The 19,078-nt window shown below is 33.1% G+C and overlaps 1 protein-coding gene and 1 non-coding gene across 2 annotated transcripts in view; both read left to right on the forward strand.

The window, feature by feature from the left end:
- The window catches only part of LOC128989220 (tyrosine-protein phosphatase non-receptor type 13-like), a 360,305-nt gene that overhangs the window by 218,601 nt on the left and 122,626 nt on the right, over positions 1–19,078 (forward strand). The window lies entirely within an intron of this gene.
- On the forward strand, positions 10,373–10,456 carry Trnal-cag (transfer RNA leucine (anticodon CAG)). The gene has a single exon. It is a non-coding gene; the product is annotated as a tRNA-Leu (tRNA).

The raw sequence follows: 19,078 nt of genomic DNA on the forward strand, positions 1-19,078 counted from the left end.
TGTTTGTGTTTGGCAAAGCCTTAAACGAGGAAAGTGACTTTCGTAGAGTGAAGATAGTATTATTACACCCTAGCCACACAACAATGGGTCCTTTGGAGCGTTTAGGCCCTTACTAAATTAGTTTAAACCACAGGTAAACTCTATGTGTTGTTTTATAGGGAGGGTTTCGTATTTACGTTAAAGCTACTTTTGTCTGCCTCAAATGTAAATAATTGTTTACTTCTTTAACCACAAACATCCACTCTAAAAATGTTTTAAAAAACGTTTACAGACATTGATATAACTTGTTTTATATTTGATAATTATGTAACATATTTTACTGAACACATGTCAAATGCGTCTGGTATAAAACCAAATACAGAAATATATAAATTTCTTATACAGTTTATTATTTACTAATTAAAGCACTGTTGTTTCTTGTTATCATTGTATGCTATCTATAGTGTTGTATTTATAGTTCACTTGTAACAACATAAAATATACATTATTTTCACGTAAAGTCTTTTACAGTCACAAAATATTATAGTGTTGTGTATTGTGGTTTTCTAGATAGAATCCATTGCAAGTAGCTTACGTTCTGGCCTCTTTGCAGATAACTAATTTCAGAGCAGTAATGGAGCACTCTTATAATTATTTAATTTTTTATTACATTTATAAATATACAGGGTGATTGATATAAGTGTGCCAGCTGCGGAAGTTATAAGAGACATCAACAAATGTTAAATTGTAACTGCCTTGGATTTTTATCTAAAAAATGTTGGTTAAGTGGAAAAAAATAATTTTAGTCACCATTTTTTAAATATAGCCACCAACTTTGATTCTTTCTTATGGAAGAACCTATATTTTATGCGTTTTTAGAAAGTAAATGCTATTTTAAAACGTTTTAACCTTCGGCAATTTTTTTTTTAATCTACTCATTTGGGAGTTACAGCGAATTAAAACTAAGAAAAACTTACTTGCGGTGTACATTCTGCGCCATGTAGCTCCTAAATGAGTAAGTTTAGAGAGACAATTGTACGAGTAAATAAGTCTTAAAATAAAATGTTATTTTAAAATTTCCAGCCGTTTTTTAAATAATGGAATCAATATTTTTCACGTTTTTAATGGTCTTTTTAGAATGTAGATGCAATTTTAAGACCTATTTACTCTTATAATTTTCTCTCTAACTTTCTCGTATAGGAGCTACATGGCGCAGATTCCAAATGTAAAAACGTTTTAAAATGGCATTTACTTTATTAAAAATCATAAAATATACGGTTTTTCATAAGAAAAATCTAAGTTGGTGGACATATTGGAAAAAAAATTGCTGAAATTATTTTTTCAACTTGAGCAAAATTTTTAAAATAAAAAATCCAAGGCAGTTACAATTTATTTAACATTTTTTGATGTCTTGTAATTTTCGAATAAAACAGCTGGCACACTTATATCAATCGCCTTACAGTTTCATACCACCGATTATTGCTACACTTTTTGTACGGCAAGCAAGCTATTTATTGAGATGAGGCTGATACATTTTCACCGTCCATTAATTTCATCATTACAGTTCCACATTTGAAATGGAAGTAGTCAGGGCTTACAACAATGAATCAAGACACCCGTGGACTGCAAATGCTTTTAGCTTGGTGGAGTGACTTAACGTTGATAGATTACGTGGTATAACTTCCTTCCACTTAAAGATATCTGTACTAAAACAGATTTGTTACTGACAATTCATAATAATTTAATATTTTATCACATTTATTTTATTTTTATAATAAAATAACCTAATGAAACTTTGGTTAAGACGCTCTATGTAAGCCAGTATTACAATATTGAAGTGAAAGATACCAAACAAATTGAAAGAATTTACTGTTACCCTTAAAAAGTATAGTATAACTTTTACATTATACTAGTATAAACGTCATTATTCTACCCACTGTGAAATGATATATTTATGCACTTTTCACGCCCTAGGATGTAGCCTGGAGAGGATTTTAGGTATTAAAGGGTCGCTGTATAACATGGATAACAAATCTTAGTAATGGGCTGGGGTTGAACCTAAAAACCTGGGAACTGAAACCTTGCTTTCCTGTAAAACAGCTTATTCTCCATGTCTTAATGTTTAGTACAAAAACTAATTATTAAAATAGCTTTTCAATTCAACAGGCGATTCCCTACAAATGTATTATTCAAAAACACTCAATTACTTTCGGTGCGTCAACTTTTTATCAAAACTTTACTTGTATATACCTACTCTAATCAAGATTTGATAGTGACGCCAATCACACATAACTATTCCACCAGAGGAGCTGTAAATGTAGGTATGCAGGTACCCCGAGTTTTCAAGTCTGCAAACCTTACTAATGCTTTTTATATTGCGAATTTTTTGTATAGGAATGTACCATCAGAGATTAGAGATCTACAGGTGTCTCTTCCAGTTTATAAACGTTCGGTAAGCAGTTGGCTGTCGGAGATTGGGCTCGATCAGTCTGAGACACTTATCGGTTCAGTATACAATACCTAACAATAATTATACACAAGTACAACAAACAATATTTAGCGTACATATATCAGTAACTGCAACTCCATTCACTCGACTACCTTTTATTTAGCATTAACTGTTCCTGTAGCTGTCTCATAGCTTAGTTGTAAATAGTATTTTGATTAATTTAGTTTTAATTTTTTAAGAATATTTCTAATTTGTAATAGAGCTCGTCCCGCGCACAGGTCTTTTACGGCCTATGCGGGACTATTGTTCGTATTTTGTACATGTATATATTGTAAACATTTTTGGAAATAAAGCAGATTTTGATTTGATTTGATTTTGATTTAGTAGTATATTATTCACTTTGATAAGAAACGTTTACCTACTCCTATTCATAACAGACGAAAATTCAAACGTATCCTTTCCTAATACGAGTAGGCTAACTAAGTAATACGTCAATTGACAACCTCACACAAATCAAAAATACTTAAACAAACGCATTGAAAATACGTCGGTAAAATCTAAAGCTCTTTAAATTCATCGCACAAAAATCAGTATCGGCAACAAACTAGGAATGGTTGCGTTTACTATCGTAAATAAGCAAATACTCAATTCTTTAAATCATGCTAGCTTTAATTGTTTGAAGAGATAAGGAGATGGACGATATGTAGACATAGTGAAATGTGAAGGCAGAGATGAATGCAACAGCTTATTGGAGAGCTGCCAAGCTGTACATTGGTCTGAAAATGTTGCACTTGAATTGATGTGAGAGCTCATCCACTCTCTGTTCATCCACAAAACTAGGGTTTAGAAAAGATGTCAGTACGTACAAATCATTGTGTTTCTGTAAAAAAAATGTAATTTAATAAAAAAATGTAAATTATTAAATCCTAAAAATAAACCTCTAATATACAATCTTAAAACCATTGTATACAATTTCATAATAGGCTAGTTTGCTGTTGAATAAGCTAGGAAGCTTTTTCTAGTTATTATTAACCTTTTAGCCTACACATTTTGCTTTAAATGTATAATGAAAATATATAAGTAATAATTTCATGAAATTTATTATAAGTAATACTGTAAGGGTAATACTTCCACCATTATAAACCCGCTGTAAAAATTAAACCATAAAATGATACAATGGTCAAAAACCCAACAGTGAAAACCTTTTACACTGAAGATAGTACATTGTATAATGAGATATCTTTGATTATTCAATCAATCCTTTTTCCGTTTAAGCATACATATAAATATATTTGCTCTCGGATTATCATACTACTATGTTAAAGAGATAATATTAATCATTACCAGTAATATCTTGATAAGCAAACATGTTTTAAACATCAAATAGTGCCTACTCAACACCCTTTGATGTAAACATGACAGCAAGTTAAATCAACATCTTGTATAAACTAACCTGAGGTTCCTAAGTTTACTTCTCGTGTTGATTTATATAATTTAATTATGAAGTAACTTAATGATTCAAATTATTACTTTATGCGTACCACAAATGGGCTGCTAGATAGTCTTTTATTTGAAAAACTTCTTGATCAGCATCGTATGTGTTATTAAATAACCTGAAAATAGCAGAAATATACATATATGTCTAATAACACTTGTAATAATATATTTACACTTATACTGTTGACTTACAAGACGGTAAATGCATATATAAGTGGTGATCGATTTCGATTGGACACTCCAATCATCATCAGACCCCATAGGCAAATGAAGAATAATAAGGGTAATAATGCCTATTGGATCTGATGATGATTGGAGTGTCCAATCGAAATCGATCACTACTTACCAACTTTTAAATGTATTTACTGTCTTGTAAGTCAACAGTATAAGTGTAATTATATTATTACAAGTGTTATTAGATATATCTTTTTTCAGGTCTTTTATTTGAAAAATAACCAATCCCTAGGGTTTTAACGAGCAAAACTATAATAGTACAGTTAAACATTATAATCTTCGTACTGATCAAAACTAATCCGTCCTTACATTGTAATAATAAATACTTCTATGTTATGAAATTACTCATCATTAAAATTAGCAACCCACGAGCCCTATTAGGCACTATTAGGTATAGCCTAGGTATCTATTTATTAAATGTTCTTGTTAATTGGTTTCAAAATACATTGATGTATGCCTAATACACTTAAGCATAATGTTGATTGCAGGAAGTAAAAACAGATAACAAGTAAACAATACAAATAAATTAATTGGGTTTGCATAAAGTGCTTACAGCTATGTTTGCTGTAATTTTTATTGTGATCACCCATCTTCGACATAAGTCTTTAAACATATTGTAGCGAAGGATATTTTAAGTCTGAATTTCACTCCATACTTGTGTAAGCAGATTCTTCCTTAGAGTTTTTCAATGTCTTTGAAAAAATATTTTGGTTCGCTTTTATTCTCCAAAGACAAAATACTATAAAAAACTGATCTTATTGTATAATATTTGAAACTGAGCAAAAACATTGTAGGGAAATATCAGTTTAATTATTTTATTTTAATTACGTACGAGTTGAATTTTGATTTTATTGATTGTATCAAAAGTGACTTTTGGCGTACTTAATCAAGTGACCTACTTAATCAATTGTAAACGGATCTATGCCAATTTAATTACGACCAGTGATCAATAAAACCTTGTACAGTAACTAGACCAAGATAGGCTACAACAAACAAACCAGCACTGACTGAGGCTGATTTGGTTGAAACCGCATCCTATTAAACATCGATTGGATGTTGTTAGATTCAATCTACAAAGATTTCAGCTTTAAAAAATCTCTAAATCGAGCTTAATTTGTAGTTTTGTTTTTTAACAATATGTGTTTGAAAGATTATATAGATCTTTTTAATTTAAGATCTCTAAATTTTATGAAGAACTACTTTTTAGCGAATTTCCCTTTAGGGGAGTAGCTATTACTAAGGGTCTCATGGTAAGACCTAGGCCCGGACAAATTTACTTTTTAATTTTGATGTCTCCAGAGGCCAAAAACACCATTCGTTCAAATTTTTATATATGTATAACCATACGATAACTTGAGTAATTTTTTTCCGATTTTGATAAAATTTGGTTTGAAGGTGTAAGGCACAATACATTTGAATGAGTTCGTGAACCAGCATGATCGGACCATTGGAACAGGGCTTTACGGGGGGGTTTATGGGTAAAAATGGGGTTTTCTCATTTTTTTACCCTTAAAACACAAAATTTATAAATTTTCCTCCAGACCTTTTTAAAGAGCTCAAAAACCAATTAATTTAGTATATTAAAGTGTTTTTGTACGGTGATTGGTTACGGCGAAAATTCAAAAAAAAATTTAATTTAAAATTCCCATGTTATTCTTATGGAGAATACTGTAAAATGTTGTAGTTGGCTTGCTTATGGCTCAACACTAAGCAATTGATATTTTAATAAAAACACACTTTATAAGTTTCCCTGTAGCAGCTAACCTAGGTACTCGGTAAACATAAATGTTAATTTAATATATTAATTGAAAATCAAACCAGGCAAATGTAAATTCGCTTAGTCGGCAGGTTTGCTGCAGCGGGGGTATTTATTCACTTTATATTTAAAATTCAGTTTTATGTCTTCAATTTATTTTGATGTGTTTGTTTTCTATTAGTAATAGAGCTTGGAGTCAGGATTTATTTGGCAAATAATGTGTGTTACATACTTAACAATTCTCCAGTTATAAGTTAAACTGAGAAAGAGAAAATCGTAATTTTAATCAAGCGAATCTTTTCGAGTTATTTGATCAAAATGAAATCAGCATATCAATTTTCATGAAACATTGAGACTTTAAATATACTATGCCATTGTATGTTTATTTTATTTTATTTCAACGGACATTCCATTTTGTTTGATGTGGTGCTATTTGTTTACAGACTTATCTATGTCAATAAAATGGTAATGCTATGTACAATTCAATATGGCCAATATTAAATAACAACTATAACGTTTGACACTTAGACATAGGCAACTAAAACAAATTACAATAATATAGTAATTAACAACAACAACCTATAGCAAAAACAATAACAATGACGATCGCCCTATATACTAACCATAAATAAGAAGGGAAACAGGCATGTTCAACAAAATAAATATTGCTTAAATGAGTGAAATAAATAGTTTTAAATAAAATAAATAGTTTTTTAGTTGCTTAAATAGTTTTAAGTGAAGTAATAATATCGCACCGATGCTGTGGAATACTGAAAGTGCTTTTAGATTGACAGTTCGTCTTAGCTTTGATATATTACTTGAAGTTGTTAATTTCTTACATCGTGGCAAAGAATCGTACATTTCATCACAGTTTGATGTTTATTTTAATTACTTGTTACTATACAAAGCAGGAAATTTCAAATTTATTTTATTAACTTTGATGGAGATTTGTACATTGTAACATTGTAAGATTTGTTTTGTTAAGCTACATGTTACACTTGGTATACATGGGGCCTTTACTAAAATTGATCAACTAAATAAATAATTTAATTTAAAAGGTTAAATATAAGCACCAGGGGACTGAGCATTGCTTGAGGTGTCATAAAATAACGGAAAAATCGGATTTTCTCAAAAACGGCCCGAACGATTTTGATAAAAAATTAGTTTGTTGTAGCCCTTTAAATTCTGAATAAAATGGTACAAATTCCATATCTGTAAAAATTACGGTTCAAAAGTTATGGTCAAATATGTTATTTTCCCATAAAAACTCCATTAAATAACGAAAAATTGGATTTTAGAAAAATACTGTTTTGATTTAACATAGTATGTTATAGTCCTTACAGTTTTGATAGTTTTTTTTTATTTTTTAGAAATTTTATTTTTAATGGGGATTTTCCCATAAAACCCCATAAAATAACGGAAAAATATGATTTTCCCAAAAATGGCTCGAACGATTTTGATAAACATTTAGTATGTTATAGTCCTTTATATTCTGAACAAAATGGTACAAATCCCATTTCTGTAAAAATTACGGTTCAAAAGTTATTGTAATTACCTATGTCATTTTCCCATAAAACCCCCATAAAATAACAGAAAAGTTGGATTTTCCCAAAAATGACTCGAACGATTTTGATAAAAATTTAGCATGTAATAGTCCTATAAATTCTGAACAAAATTGTACAAATCCCATTTGCGTATATTTACTCTCACCACTTACACATGATAAAGGTTGTTGACAAACTTATGGGAGAAAGTATGTGTCAGAATGCTGATACCGTTTATTTAATTTGCTACTGTACTGTATGATTTGTACAAGCATGTGCTACAATCAATTTGTTTACATTTTCGTAAAACTGCCATAGCTAAAAGACAGCCCATAAGACTAGTGTAAATACAAATATTAAAATTTCATTTTTAGCGAATTTCCCATATAGGGAATAAGCTATTACCGTAGTACTCATGGTAAGACCTGGACGCGGGACCGATTTTTTTTTTCGTTTTGAGGTCCCTAGAGGCCAAAAACACCATCCGTTCAAATTCATATATATATATATATATATATTTATATATTTATATATTTATATATTTTATATATATATATGTGTCCGTCAGCACGATAACTCGAGCAAAAATGATCCGATTTGGATTAAATTTGGTACAAACGTGTAAACGTACGTTTATTCGAACGAGTTCGCGATCCAGCATGATCGGACCATGGGAACGGGGGTTTACGGGGGGTTTTATGGGGTAAAAATAGGTTTTTCCTATTTTTGACCCAAAAAACATAAAATTTAGCAATTTCTTTCCAAACCATTTTGTAGAGCTTAAAAAAACAAATAATTTAGTATATTGAAGCGTTATTATGCGCCTAATAGTTACGGAGAAAATTCCAAAAAATTGTAAATTTAAAATTTCCATGTTATTCTTATGGAGAATAAGTAAACTGTTGTAGTTTGCTTGTTTGTGAACATATTTTGATCAAATTTGGAAAATGTTTTTATTTCTCACTAACTACCTATTCACATTAAAAAAAAAAAGTTTTACCCTCCCTGATGCAGCAAACCTAAGTACTTGTTAAACTAATTCTATTTAAATCAAGAATAAATGTTATATTTTTAAGTAGACATTTCAGTGTAAATCCAATCAGTCAAATGGAAATTCGCTTAGTCTGCAGGTTTGCTGCGGCGGGGGTATTAGTTTTTAACTAAAAATGCATTTTTGTTTTTAGTCTAAACCTAAGATATTTCTAACAATTTGATGAAATCATAGGAGCCGTTTTCAAAATCATTGTGCGCAAACGTTACTAAATATTATAGTATAGATTTCATGTTAAATGAATAGTGCATTCACTGTTTACACAGTAAGTTTATCTCTCCTTTATAGTTCATTCGTTCAATGAATGGTTGGTATTTGAACAACAAAACGGAAGGATAAATGTGTGACCTGATGCTGTCTATGATTACCTAGAAAGGTAAGAAAGGTATATATTTCCCCCTAAAATAGTCTAGACCAGTAAAATACATGCTTCTAAAACACAATTGCAACATTCCATGACAAAATGTCTTGATCGGCTTTCCAATAAACATATATTTCTCTCAGCTCGTAGCTTGCTTCTTTTCCACATTTTTTACACATTTCATAGGCTTCAATTGATATTTTTACTGCACGTAACTGTAAATGTTTTGATAATTTGATTATATTTTACAACATTGCATGTAAAATAAAATAAAATAAATCCAAACAAAAAGAATGGCGTTTTAAAGCGCATTGTGGTTTGTTTTTGCTTTCAGTCTGTTATTACATTCCAAAGAAGTGACGCGTTAAAGTAAAACAAACAGAAGAATATTTTTAGACCACCACATCAGACAAAACAGACCGCCTACGCTTCCACTTTATCTGAATTGGCTCGTCTTATTTCTGTTTTTTTTTTATGTTTTCATAAATATATCAAGGAGTTTATTTCAGTTGAGTTACTTTTCATCTTTTAAATACATGTAGTTTGTATTTAAAAGATTGGCGTATACACCACTGTATATTATTATTTACGATTTTATACACCACTGTATATTATTATTTACGATTTTAGCGAATATTGAACATACGTCTAGATTGAACAGTATAAGGTTCACTCAATGGCTGCACTTTAAGTCGTACACTCATTCAAATGAAAATATCGATCTATATATCGATTAATCGATTATTTCATTCGATATATCGTTTGGTTAGTTAGGTTATATTAACCTTACCTAACTAATCAAACGATATATCGAATGAAACAATCGAATAAGCGATATTTTCATTCGAATGAGTGTAGGACGTAAAGTAAAGTGCAGCCCTTAAACCCCAACAGGTGTGTTTGAAAATATAACTTGAACATTTCAGCTTCTTATTTTTTTTTTGTACCAAATGATGGCATATTAAAAATATTTCTAATTTGCTTCTCAATTTTTTTTTGTTCTTACCTGATTTGTTTATTGCTTTGCTGTTTTTATACTTGTTGTTGAACATCTGTATAATTGAAGAATATTGCTTAAACTATGAATAACACACCCTAATCCTACAAATTGTTTAAGTTACAGTACGTTCGAAGAATGACTTTTAATATTCAACCAAATTTGTTTTGTATGGTATATTTATTATGGTAACGTTACATATATACGTTATATAAGCAGTTGCCAAAATAACTTAAGAATTTTGAAGAAAATTCTTGAAGAAAATTGAAGAAGAATTTTTCTAAGCTGGACAAGTAAAAAAATATTTCATTACCAAGTACTTTGAGAATTCATCCTCTTTGTAATTTCTAATTTGTTGAAGCAACAATGCTATTGACCCCATCCCACACAGTCACGACCTAAACATAGTGTCGTCACCTTCAGATAAGATAGTGCGACTAGTTGGTTATTCAGAGATATAACATGCTATCAGTAAACACTTAGCTGAATAGCCGCTGTTTACAAGTCAGGATGGCCGAGCGGTCTAAGGCGCTGCGTTCAGGTCGCAGTCCACTTCTGTGGGCGTGGGTTCGAATCCCACTTCTGACAATATGTTTTTGGTAGATCTTTAAAACTATACATAACTCAATACACGTTGTAGAATTGGTGAGTGGTGCATTATGTTTTCTTTATAATAATTTTGTTAGGCACACGTTAATTTAGTAGGGTGAGGGCACCATAGAGAGTTTCCTTCTGTATCCTACGTGGGGGAGGTAGGCTTGCTACAGTGTATAGAATAGTTTCTACGTCTTGTTCGTATTCATATTACTTCCTAATGATAAAACTTAATGTACTATTTATTTAAAATACTTATACCCTAGACAGTCTATAGAATAGTTTACGCAACGATTGCTTAAAATAGTATTAACGACACGGTCGATACGAGCCTTGGCGAGTGCCTTAAACACTTCTACGAGTGTCGTTAAAACTATTTACGCGAGTTGCGTACACTACTTTACCTACGACAGTGGTTTAATTACTTAAAATCACTACTCATAACTCCTAAGAGAGGTTATGTTTTCGCTTATAACCTTTCATTGCCACTGACATTGATGCAACCATTGACTATTGGACAAAGATGCAACGAAACATTGTACCAAACACTAATTGCACCAATCAGCAATTAAATTGCGCTGAACAGCTGATAAGTTGAAGTTTGAATCGTTACAATTTTACTTCTTCTTTCTCAATCTTTGAACCTCATTCGCGGCCCGTTACCCGTGTTTTTATGAAAAAACTATGCTGATATAAAAGTAGACAATACTGTTATGAGAAAATGTTCATTTCTGAGTACTGAACTTAAACGGTTACTTTAAAAAACGGTCGTAGGTAAAAACTATATGTTTACTCAATAGTCTGTGCGTATACTGTATCGATACTTCATTTCCGTTGACCGTTAGAAGACGCCACATACCATTCCATGGTAAGAGGTAGTGGTGGATTCATAATTAAAACATATTTTAGCAGTATATTATCATACAAAATAGACAAAGTCATGAAAACAGTGATGTTATAATTGAATAAATATTATCTTTAAGGAATATTAAATTTTCCCTTACGCTTACTCTATTCAAAATCACAACAAAGCTTGTCCTACTGTTTCTCCGTTTATTTCTCAGCGTATTCACAGATAAATGGATTATATTTTCAGATCACGTTCTTGTGTTTCTCACTATCAGATTTGCAGCATATCTAGTACATCACAAGTGTTCATGACAGCCCGGCAATCTACATCTGTACGTGTAGAAAATAGTTCTCACTTGAATAAGAAATGTAGTGGAGTTTATGATCTATCACTACTTCACATACTGCATACTACACTGCTGTTGCTATGTGCTCTTGCAAGTAAAAGAGGTTTTATAACTACTGCCTTCAACAGTAAACATAAGTAGGTATCCAATATATAAGTATTTTTAGACACTTACCAATACGTAATCATACAAAGGTAATTGACACTATTCCCGTACTCATGTTTACATATTGTTATGAATTTTTGGTTTAATTATTTCAAGTGTGTGACTAGGAAGACGTTTTAAACTTACTGTTTGGGGAAAATCTACAAAATTGAATTTAAAATATGTATTTTTGTACTGTAAACAAATCCCCCCCAAAGGTTTTAATCATATTTACTTTGTAAAAAAAAACTTCAATGAAAACGTGGACCGACAAAGAAGATAATAAATTCCAATCGAGATAGAAAAAAACTTAAATCAATGGCAATCAATTCTCTCGAACTTTTTGTTTTTCATTATTGGTGAGTGCAGTCCGGTATCTCTTGTTAAATTATTGTACGTTGAGTTTAATAATTTGTTTGAATCAAAAATATATCGTATTTACCTTATATTCCATGATAGATGACTTTTCATAAATTTGACTATAAAGCTGTACAAATATTTATTTTAAATAATACCTTTAACACAAATTCCTTTATTAACATACAAGTTTTATAGATAAGCGTTATAGAATAATTTAAATTGAATTATGTTTAATCGATGAAATCATTACAAGAAGGTTGTCTTACAGTTTTTAAGTAAAATAACTATTAAACTATCAAACAAAATATTTACATGTAATACTAATGTACAATATATAAGGTAATAAATAAATGTGTTCTTTCAGTAAACAGATCATAAAGGATGTGATAGTAACACTACAACATATTGTAGGCCAATTTCAATAGTTTGAATTATTTTTAAGTTGTACCTTCTATATTATAACAGTAGATACAAAAAATACACACAAAATATCTATGGTAAATTATAGATGTCAAAGCTTTACAACTGGTCAACACCATAAACCATAAACTAATCAACGAGCACATAATATAAACTAAATTCTGCCCCTATTGCTCGAATTCGAGTAATTGCAAAATGTTGCAGGCGTTATTTCAAAACGAATTAATAATTTTCGATGGCTTATAAAAGAGTCAACTCAAAGATAAATAATCAATTACTCCACACCTGTTATGGAAACTATAAACGAACTGAACTCCTTCTAAAAACGAACGCTCACTCCACTCCAGTTATCCAAACTGAAAACGAACGCTCTTGTTTGTATCATGTGTTTACTACCAACGGACAGCTGTAATTATTACATATTATTCGTCTGTTTAAGTAAACATAATCTTTTCTTCATAAGAAATAAATTGAGATTTTGGTGGCCTGTGGGGCAAAGCCCTTATTGCAGAAATTGGTGTAAGGTGGCGTCTACACAAAAAATACTTTATTTTGACACGTCGTTTGTAAAAATCCGTCCATTATTAACGGAGGATTGAGTTCTTCTGGTCCAGGAGCCATACACCGTGGGCATAAAGGTAAAGATTTCAGGATGTAGGGTTTTTCATGATCGAAGCGGAAGGGAGGATATTTGGAGAGTAATTCTTGTGTTTAATGAGAAGATCGGAGCTATCATGGAAACCAGAGAAACGAATGGAACGTGCGTCAGTGTTAGGCTGGAATATGATGGAAAGGCGATACAAGTGATCATTTTGTACTGTAGGCCATCGGAACCCTTCGACGGGCATATGACTTGGGTAGCTGAAATCATTAGAAAGAAAGGAAAAAAAGGAGTGTTGTGTGGTGGGGATTTGAATGCAAGGTCAAGGTTATGGCTCAGTGGATCAACGGACGAGAGAGGATCTAAGGTAGAAGAGTTGCACTGGCTTGGGATCTGCAGGTTTTTAATCAATTCAGTAGGTGGACGACGTTTGAAAATACACAGGGAGGAAAATCAAACATTGACGTGACATTGGCGACTAGGGATCTTTTAGGAAAAATGGAGGACTGGTTAGTTCATGAAGAGACATTAAGTGATCATAGGCTAATTAAAATGAAATTGCGAGGAGATCAAAGTAATCGGATAATCCAGAATGAACAAAGGCAAGGATCATACTGCTTAAGGAAGGTAAATTGGGTGAAATTTGACGAGGCTCTACATAGAAGCATTCAGGAAATGGAAGTTGAAACGGCTACAGCAGAAGTTCATGCAGAATGGATTACAGAAATGACGTGCAAACTGATGGAGGAACAGTTCCCAAAAGCAAAAGTAGGTAAGAAAAAGGTATACTGGTGAACAGAGCTGGATGAATTGCGAGTAACTATGAGAAGGAAAAGTAGGATCTGGAGGACAGGGAGTGGAGTGGACAGGAGAGCGTTTGTTAGGTCAATGACAGATTACATATGGGGAATCAGGAAGCAAAAGAAGATGTGGGAAACGTTAATTGCGGAGGAAGAGGGTGACCCATGGGGAAAGGTTTATAAGATTTCTGCAGAGAAGCTGATAAAGGATACTGTGCTGGTTAGCCTGGAAAAAGAAGACGGTACAATGACGGAGACAGTGCAAGAGACCCTGGAGAGAATGATACAAGGATTGCTGCCAGACGATAGGGAAGAAGATGATACAGATGAACATGCAAGAATCAGAAGTAGGATGGCTGATGAAAGCACAGGAACAGATGAGGAAGATTTCACGGAAGGAGAGCTAACTGCATGCATTGCACTGCTGAAGGATAGGAAAGCCCCGGGAGTGGATGGAATAAAGAACGCAAGTAGTTAAGAGAATGTTTGGAAGGATCAAGGTTGACGTTGTTGAACCTGTACAACAAGATCTTGAGAGATGGCAGGTATCCTGATGTGTGGAAAAAAGGAATCGTCAAAGTTTTTCTAAAGAGCGAGGAAAAGGGCCTAAAAAAGGTTAAATCGTACAGGCCAGTTAACCTGTCTTAGGAAAGATAGGCGAAAGATTAATAGTGAAAAGGATGAAAGAATGGATGTATAGGGAAAATAGGGCAAATCCTCTACAGTATGGTTTCACGGAAAGTATTGGAACGGTAGACGCACTTCTGGATATGAGAAGAGAAGTTGAAGAGGCGGAAGAAAAATATGCAGTAGGATTGTTCCTTGACATATCTGGAGCTTTTGACTCCGCCTGGTGGCCAGAGATTCTGAGAGTGCTGAGAAGATGGCGATGTCCGAACAACATCTACCGATTGGAAAGGGACTACTTCCGAGGCAGAACCGTGACACTAAGTCCAACACAAGCCCTGACCTCATGAGGAAGGCAGCCTTCTCTGTGCTTAGTCTAATAGTCATAAACAGTTCGCAAACTCCGGACTGCTCACCTTTACTACTTCCTTCACCACTTACTACGTCACGGACCTGTTTCCCTCCCTTCCAAGGGCACTTTTGGATTGCAGATACCTTAATCTAAACGTCATAAACAGTTTCCACACTCCACACTGCCTACATTTATCTATTCCTTCACCACTTCCTACGTCGCGGATACCTTAATGTTATCGTTATAAATAATTTCCGAACTCTGAACTGCTCGCCTTTACTACTTCCATCACTACTTCCTACGTCACGGACCTGTTCCTCTCCCTTCCTATTTTAGTATTTTTGATACATAATCCAACTGCCGCAGTCGCTTTTCACACTCCGCAATGCTAACCTTATACAATGTATCGAGTAATCTTCAGTAAAATCTTTGCTCAATAGTAACAACTGATGTTTTCCCTTTTGTACTGTTTGTAAATTGCTAGTATACTGTGGGTAGATCGCTTTTTATGAACACATGTTACAGCTTACAAGTCTTTTGTTTACTTTTTCCTTGTTATTCAGCTCTACCAACATGGTTACTTAGGAAACCATAAAACTAATGTTAAAAAAAATGTGACTTTCAGTTTCATTTTTCTACGTAATTAGATCTTTGTTGGCAGTTCTAACTGCAGTAAACTCGTTTTTAAGCCAGAAATAAGCTACTTACAACATTTGAAGAAAATCGTCGGGGCCGTTTTCGAGATCTTTGTGCAAACATACATACATACATACAAGCAAATATTGGTCGTATTAGAGTAAAGGAACGCTAAGCCAAATTTGATAAAAATATTGACAAACAAGCATACTGCATTAGTTTACTTTTCGTTAACTTTAGGATTTTAAATGCACATGGATCGTTGGTAGCAAACTCTAGAAATAAATCAAACGCTGGGGAGCGCAAAATGATATTACAGTTTTGGCCGGGAAACGGAGAACTGGCGAGCCCTGGCCCTAACCGGGGTCGAACCCTTTTACGCTTCATTAAGGCTTCAGTTCGCACACCAACTAGTTTTCCCTCCAAGAATACCACTCGCCCCAAAAAAATACCTGACCCGTGGGTAAGAGAGGAGGATGACTTTGGTGCCCAGTGGGGAGTGGATTGCAAAGGGCAATAGCTTTGTTTGGGGAGGAAACGCTTCCGTTACTGAGAGGGTGACTGATGGGAAAGTGACCTTCCTAGAATAGAATTCTTATTGTTGAGATATTGTATTTCATGAAGAGAAAAACATCTTAAATATCTTTGACAAGCCATAAACACAACAACAAGCCAACAACAACAAGCCATAAACTTACCACACCGGGGATGTTTCAAATTAGTCATACAATATTGATATTCACTTTAAATTTTTAATAATAAATTTTAAATAGACACAGCAAAGTTATTTATAAACAGTAAATTTATAACGTCTTCATAGATCTAGTCCAGTTTCTTGGTGTCCCCTCCCTGTCCAGACACGTCCAGCAGCTCAGACGCTAGTTCCTTCTTGCTTTCTTCTTCATTCTTTGTTTGAAGTTCTTTAGTTACTTCCTGCATCTTAGCAACACAATCTTCACAAATATATGGCGATGTAATATATTGCGATGAATATATTGAGTTGCATGCAACGATATAAAGGAAGTATGTAGCTATGGCTAGTAAAAAAGCTATCACAGCCAACAATCCTTCGGACAAACTTACGGCCGGATACATATTGAAAATCTAAAATTAATTTATTTGTGAGAGGGAAGGTTGAACGATAACATGAACTCTTGTATTTACTTTTTTTAAATACAACACATGTTAACTATAGAGAAAAATTTAATTTGATTGAGAACATATGTTTATACATTTAGGTAGTCAATTAAACCAAGGATTATTAAATACTAGGCGAAACCCGTCGAAATCGACGGTTACTCTCAAGGCTTACGTTAATTCATCTAACTGTGGTAAATTCGGTGAAATATACATATTTTGAGCATTTAGCATTTTTTAAGAGTAATAAGTGTAAAAACAATAATGATATAAATTGCGTTAGTTGCCAAATTTGGTTGATCATTCAATGAATAAAATATTCCCCATATCGGACGTCATCGGAGTTATTATTATTATATTATTGTTATATTATTATATTATTATATTATTATATTATTATTATTGTTATATGGTATCTCTTCCTTTGGAAGAACCTTTAAATAGTATTTAAAATCGTATTGGTGGATCTTTTGTAGTTAAACACTTCCGTGATTTCATCAGTGTAATATGATTTTATTTCAAAAGAAAAAAAATTTTGGGAAGACATATTGTTGCGGGCTTTACAGGTTCTTTACAATAAAAACTTGGCGATTTTATAATAGCTATTTATTTACACTAATTATTCTCTATTTACAAATATTACAATTACCTAACACCTAACTAACCCTACCTAGACCTAGCTAATGCCTATTCTAATTTACAATGCTCCTACTTACAGCCAGCCTTTACAGGATTTATCACTACTCTGTCACTACACTGACACTACACTCTCACTACACCGTCACTACACTGTCACTGTCAGTGTCACTGTCACTATGGTCCACTCACACCGGCGGACGGTCGCTGCGATGATCCTCGGACTCGACTTCCAAGACTCAACTGCCGTGTGCCGGAAGACGGCACCTTATATAAGTTTGCGGTGGAACATTCTGGAGACCCCTAGTAGTCTAGACAAAGGTGTTTACACCGTAGAACTGTAGAATGTTCTGGTGACCTATTGAGGTAGTCCGTTGACATGGGTCTATTTTCTATCACTGGTGCGTTCGGAGAATCCCATGTTGACAAACAACGCTTTCTTCTGGCTAATGTTGCGTGGGGCTCCTGACTTGTAACAATATTCTGACTTCAAAGGAAGGTATATCCGTTACAGTGTAAGTTTGATTTTCCTTCGTCACGTCGCGTCAGTTCATATCGTACTTTTGTGTCAGTGAATGAACCCTCTAGCATAGTTTTGAGAAATTATTGATTGTGGGGTTACTGTTAAAGCTGGAATTTCTTGACATGGGGAATGTCAGTTAGTCGTCTCAGCCTTATCAATAACATAAAGTTGTCAATATAATCTCTCTACGGAATGTTAGGTGTAGTGGAATACTTGAAGTGAAGTTAGCTTTTATTCTTGTACTGTTAGGGGCCTCCTCGTTTATATGTTCGTGCGGCTTCATAGGCAACAAATAATGCAAATGACATAGCAATGGGAAATTTCCAAAAATCAAAAATACTGTAAATTGGCTGTTGCGTATATATTGACGTTTCCATATTGTTAATAAACGTATCTTATAAAGGAATATGACCTTTCTGTCATGACAGTAGCTGCTTAAATAGTATTTTCTCTTTGTACCATCTTTTAGAGCCAAAATGTCGTGTTATTTTCAACAATGTTACCAAACCAGTGCGCCAAATTTCGTAATATAGGCAGGTGCAAATAATTTGTCAAAATGAATACCATTTTAAACAAATTTTCTATGATTGGATTTTATTATACACGATATGAGCAGATATGTCTACATAAATATTTGATATGTGTAGAATAATATGATAAAATTTAGGCAAAAGTGGTGAAAAATTCAGACTTCAACCCGTACAATAGATATAATATAGTTCAATAAGAAATAATTTAAGAATTGCTGTGATAAAAGGGTTTCCACTGATTTCTTAATGGGACGCTATATTGTAAAACATGACTTGATAAAGAAGAAAATCAGTTTTAAAATCAGAAAATAACATTGCAAATACTTATTTGGTAGGATTTAGTAACTCCCAATAAATGTGTGTTGTTTGAAATACAATTTTAAAATGAACAACTATTACATGAAAAAGTATTATTCGCATGGCCAAAATGTAAACAACTCTGTGGAGGGATCTTTAAAGGCTTCTGGGGCAGAGTCCTAAGGGATTTTGATAAGTTTTTCTTTTGATAACTCATCTACAGACCAAGATCATTCTTTGGACACCTCTACCAAGTTTCTATGCCCATCCGTTCTCTCAAATTAGTGGGGACAAAGTTTCCAATTAAATATTTAGATTCCCCCATGTTAATCTTATGGGAGAAACTCCAACTTTGGT

The sequence above is a fragment of the Macrosteles quadrilineatus genome, unplaced genomic scaffold, assembly GCF_028750875.1.
Source record: "Macrosteles quadrilineatus isolate MER2022 unplaced genomic scaffold, UCM_ALF_1.0 Scaffold_3__2_contigs__length_128488019, whole genome shotgun sequence".
Classification (NCBI taxonomy): Eukaryota; Metazoa; Arthropoda; class Insecta; order Hemiptera; family Cicadellidae; genus Macrosteles; species Macrosteles quadrilineatus.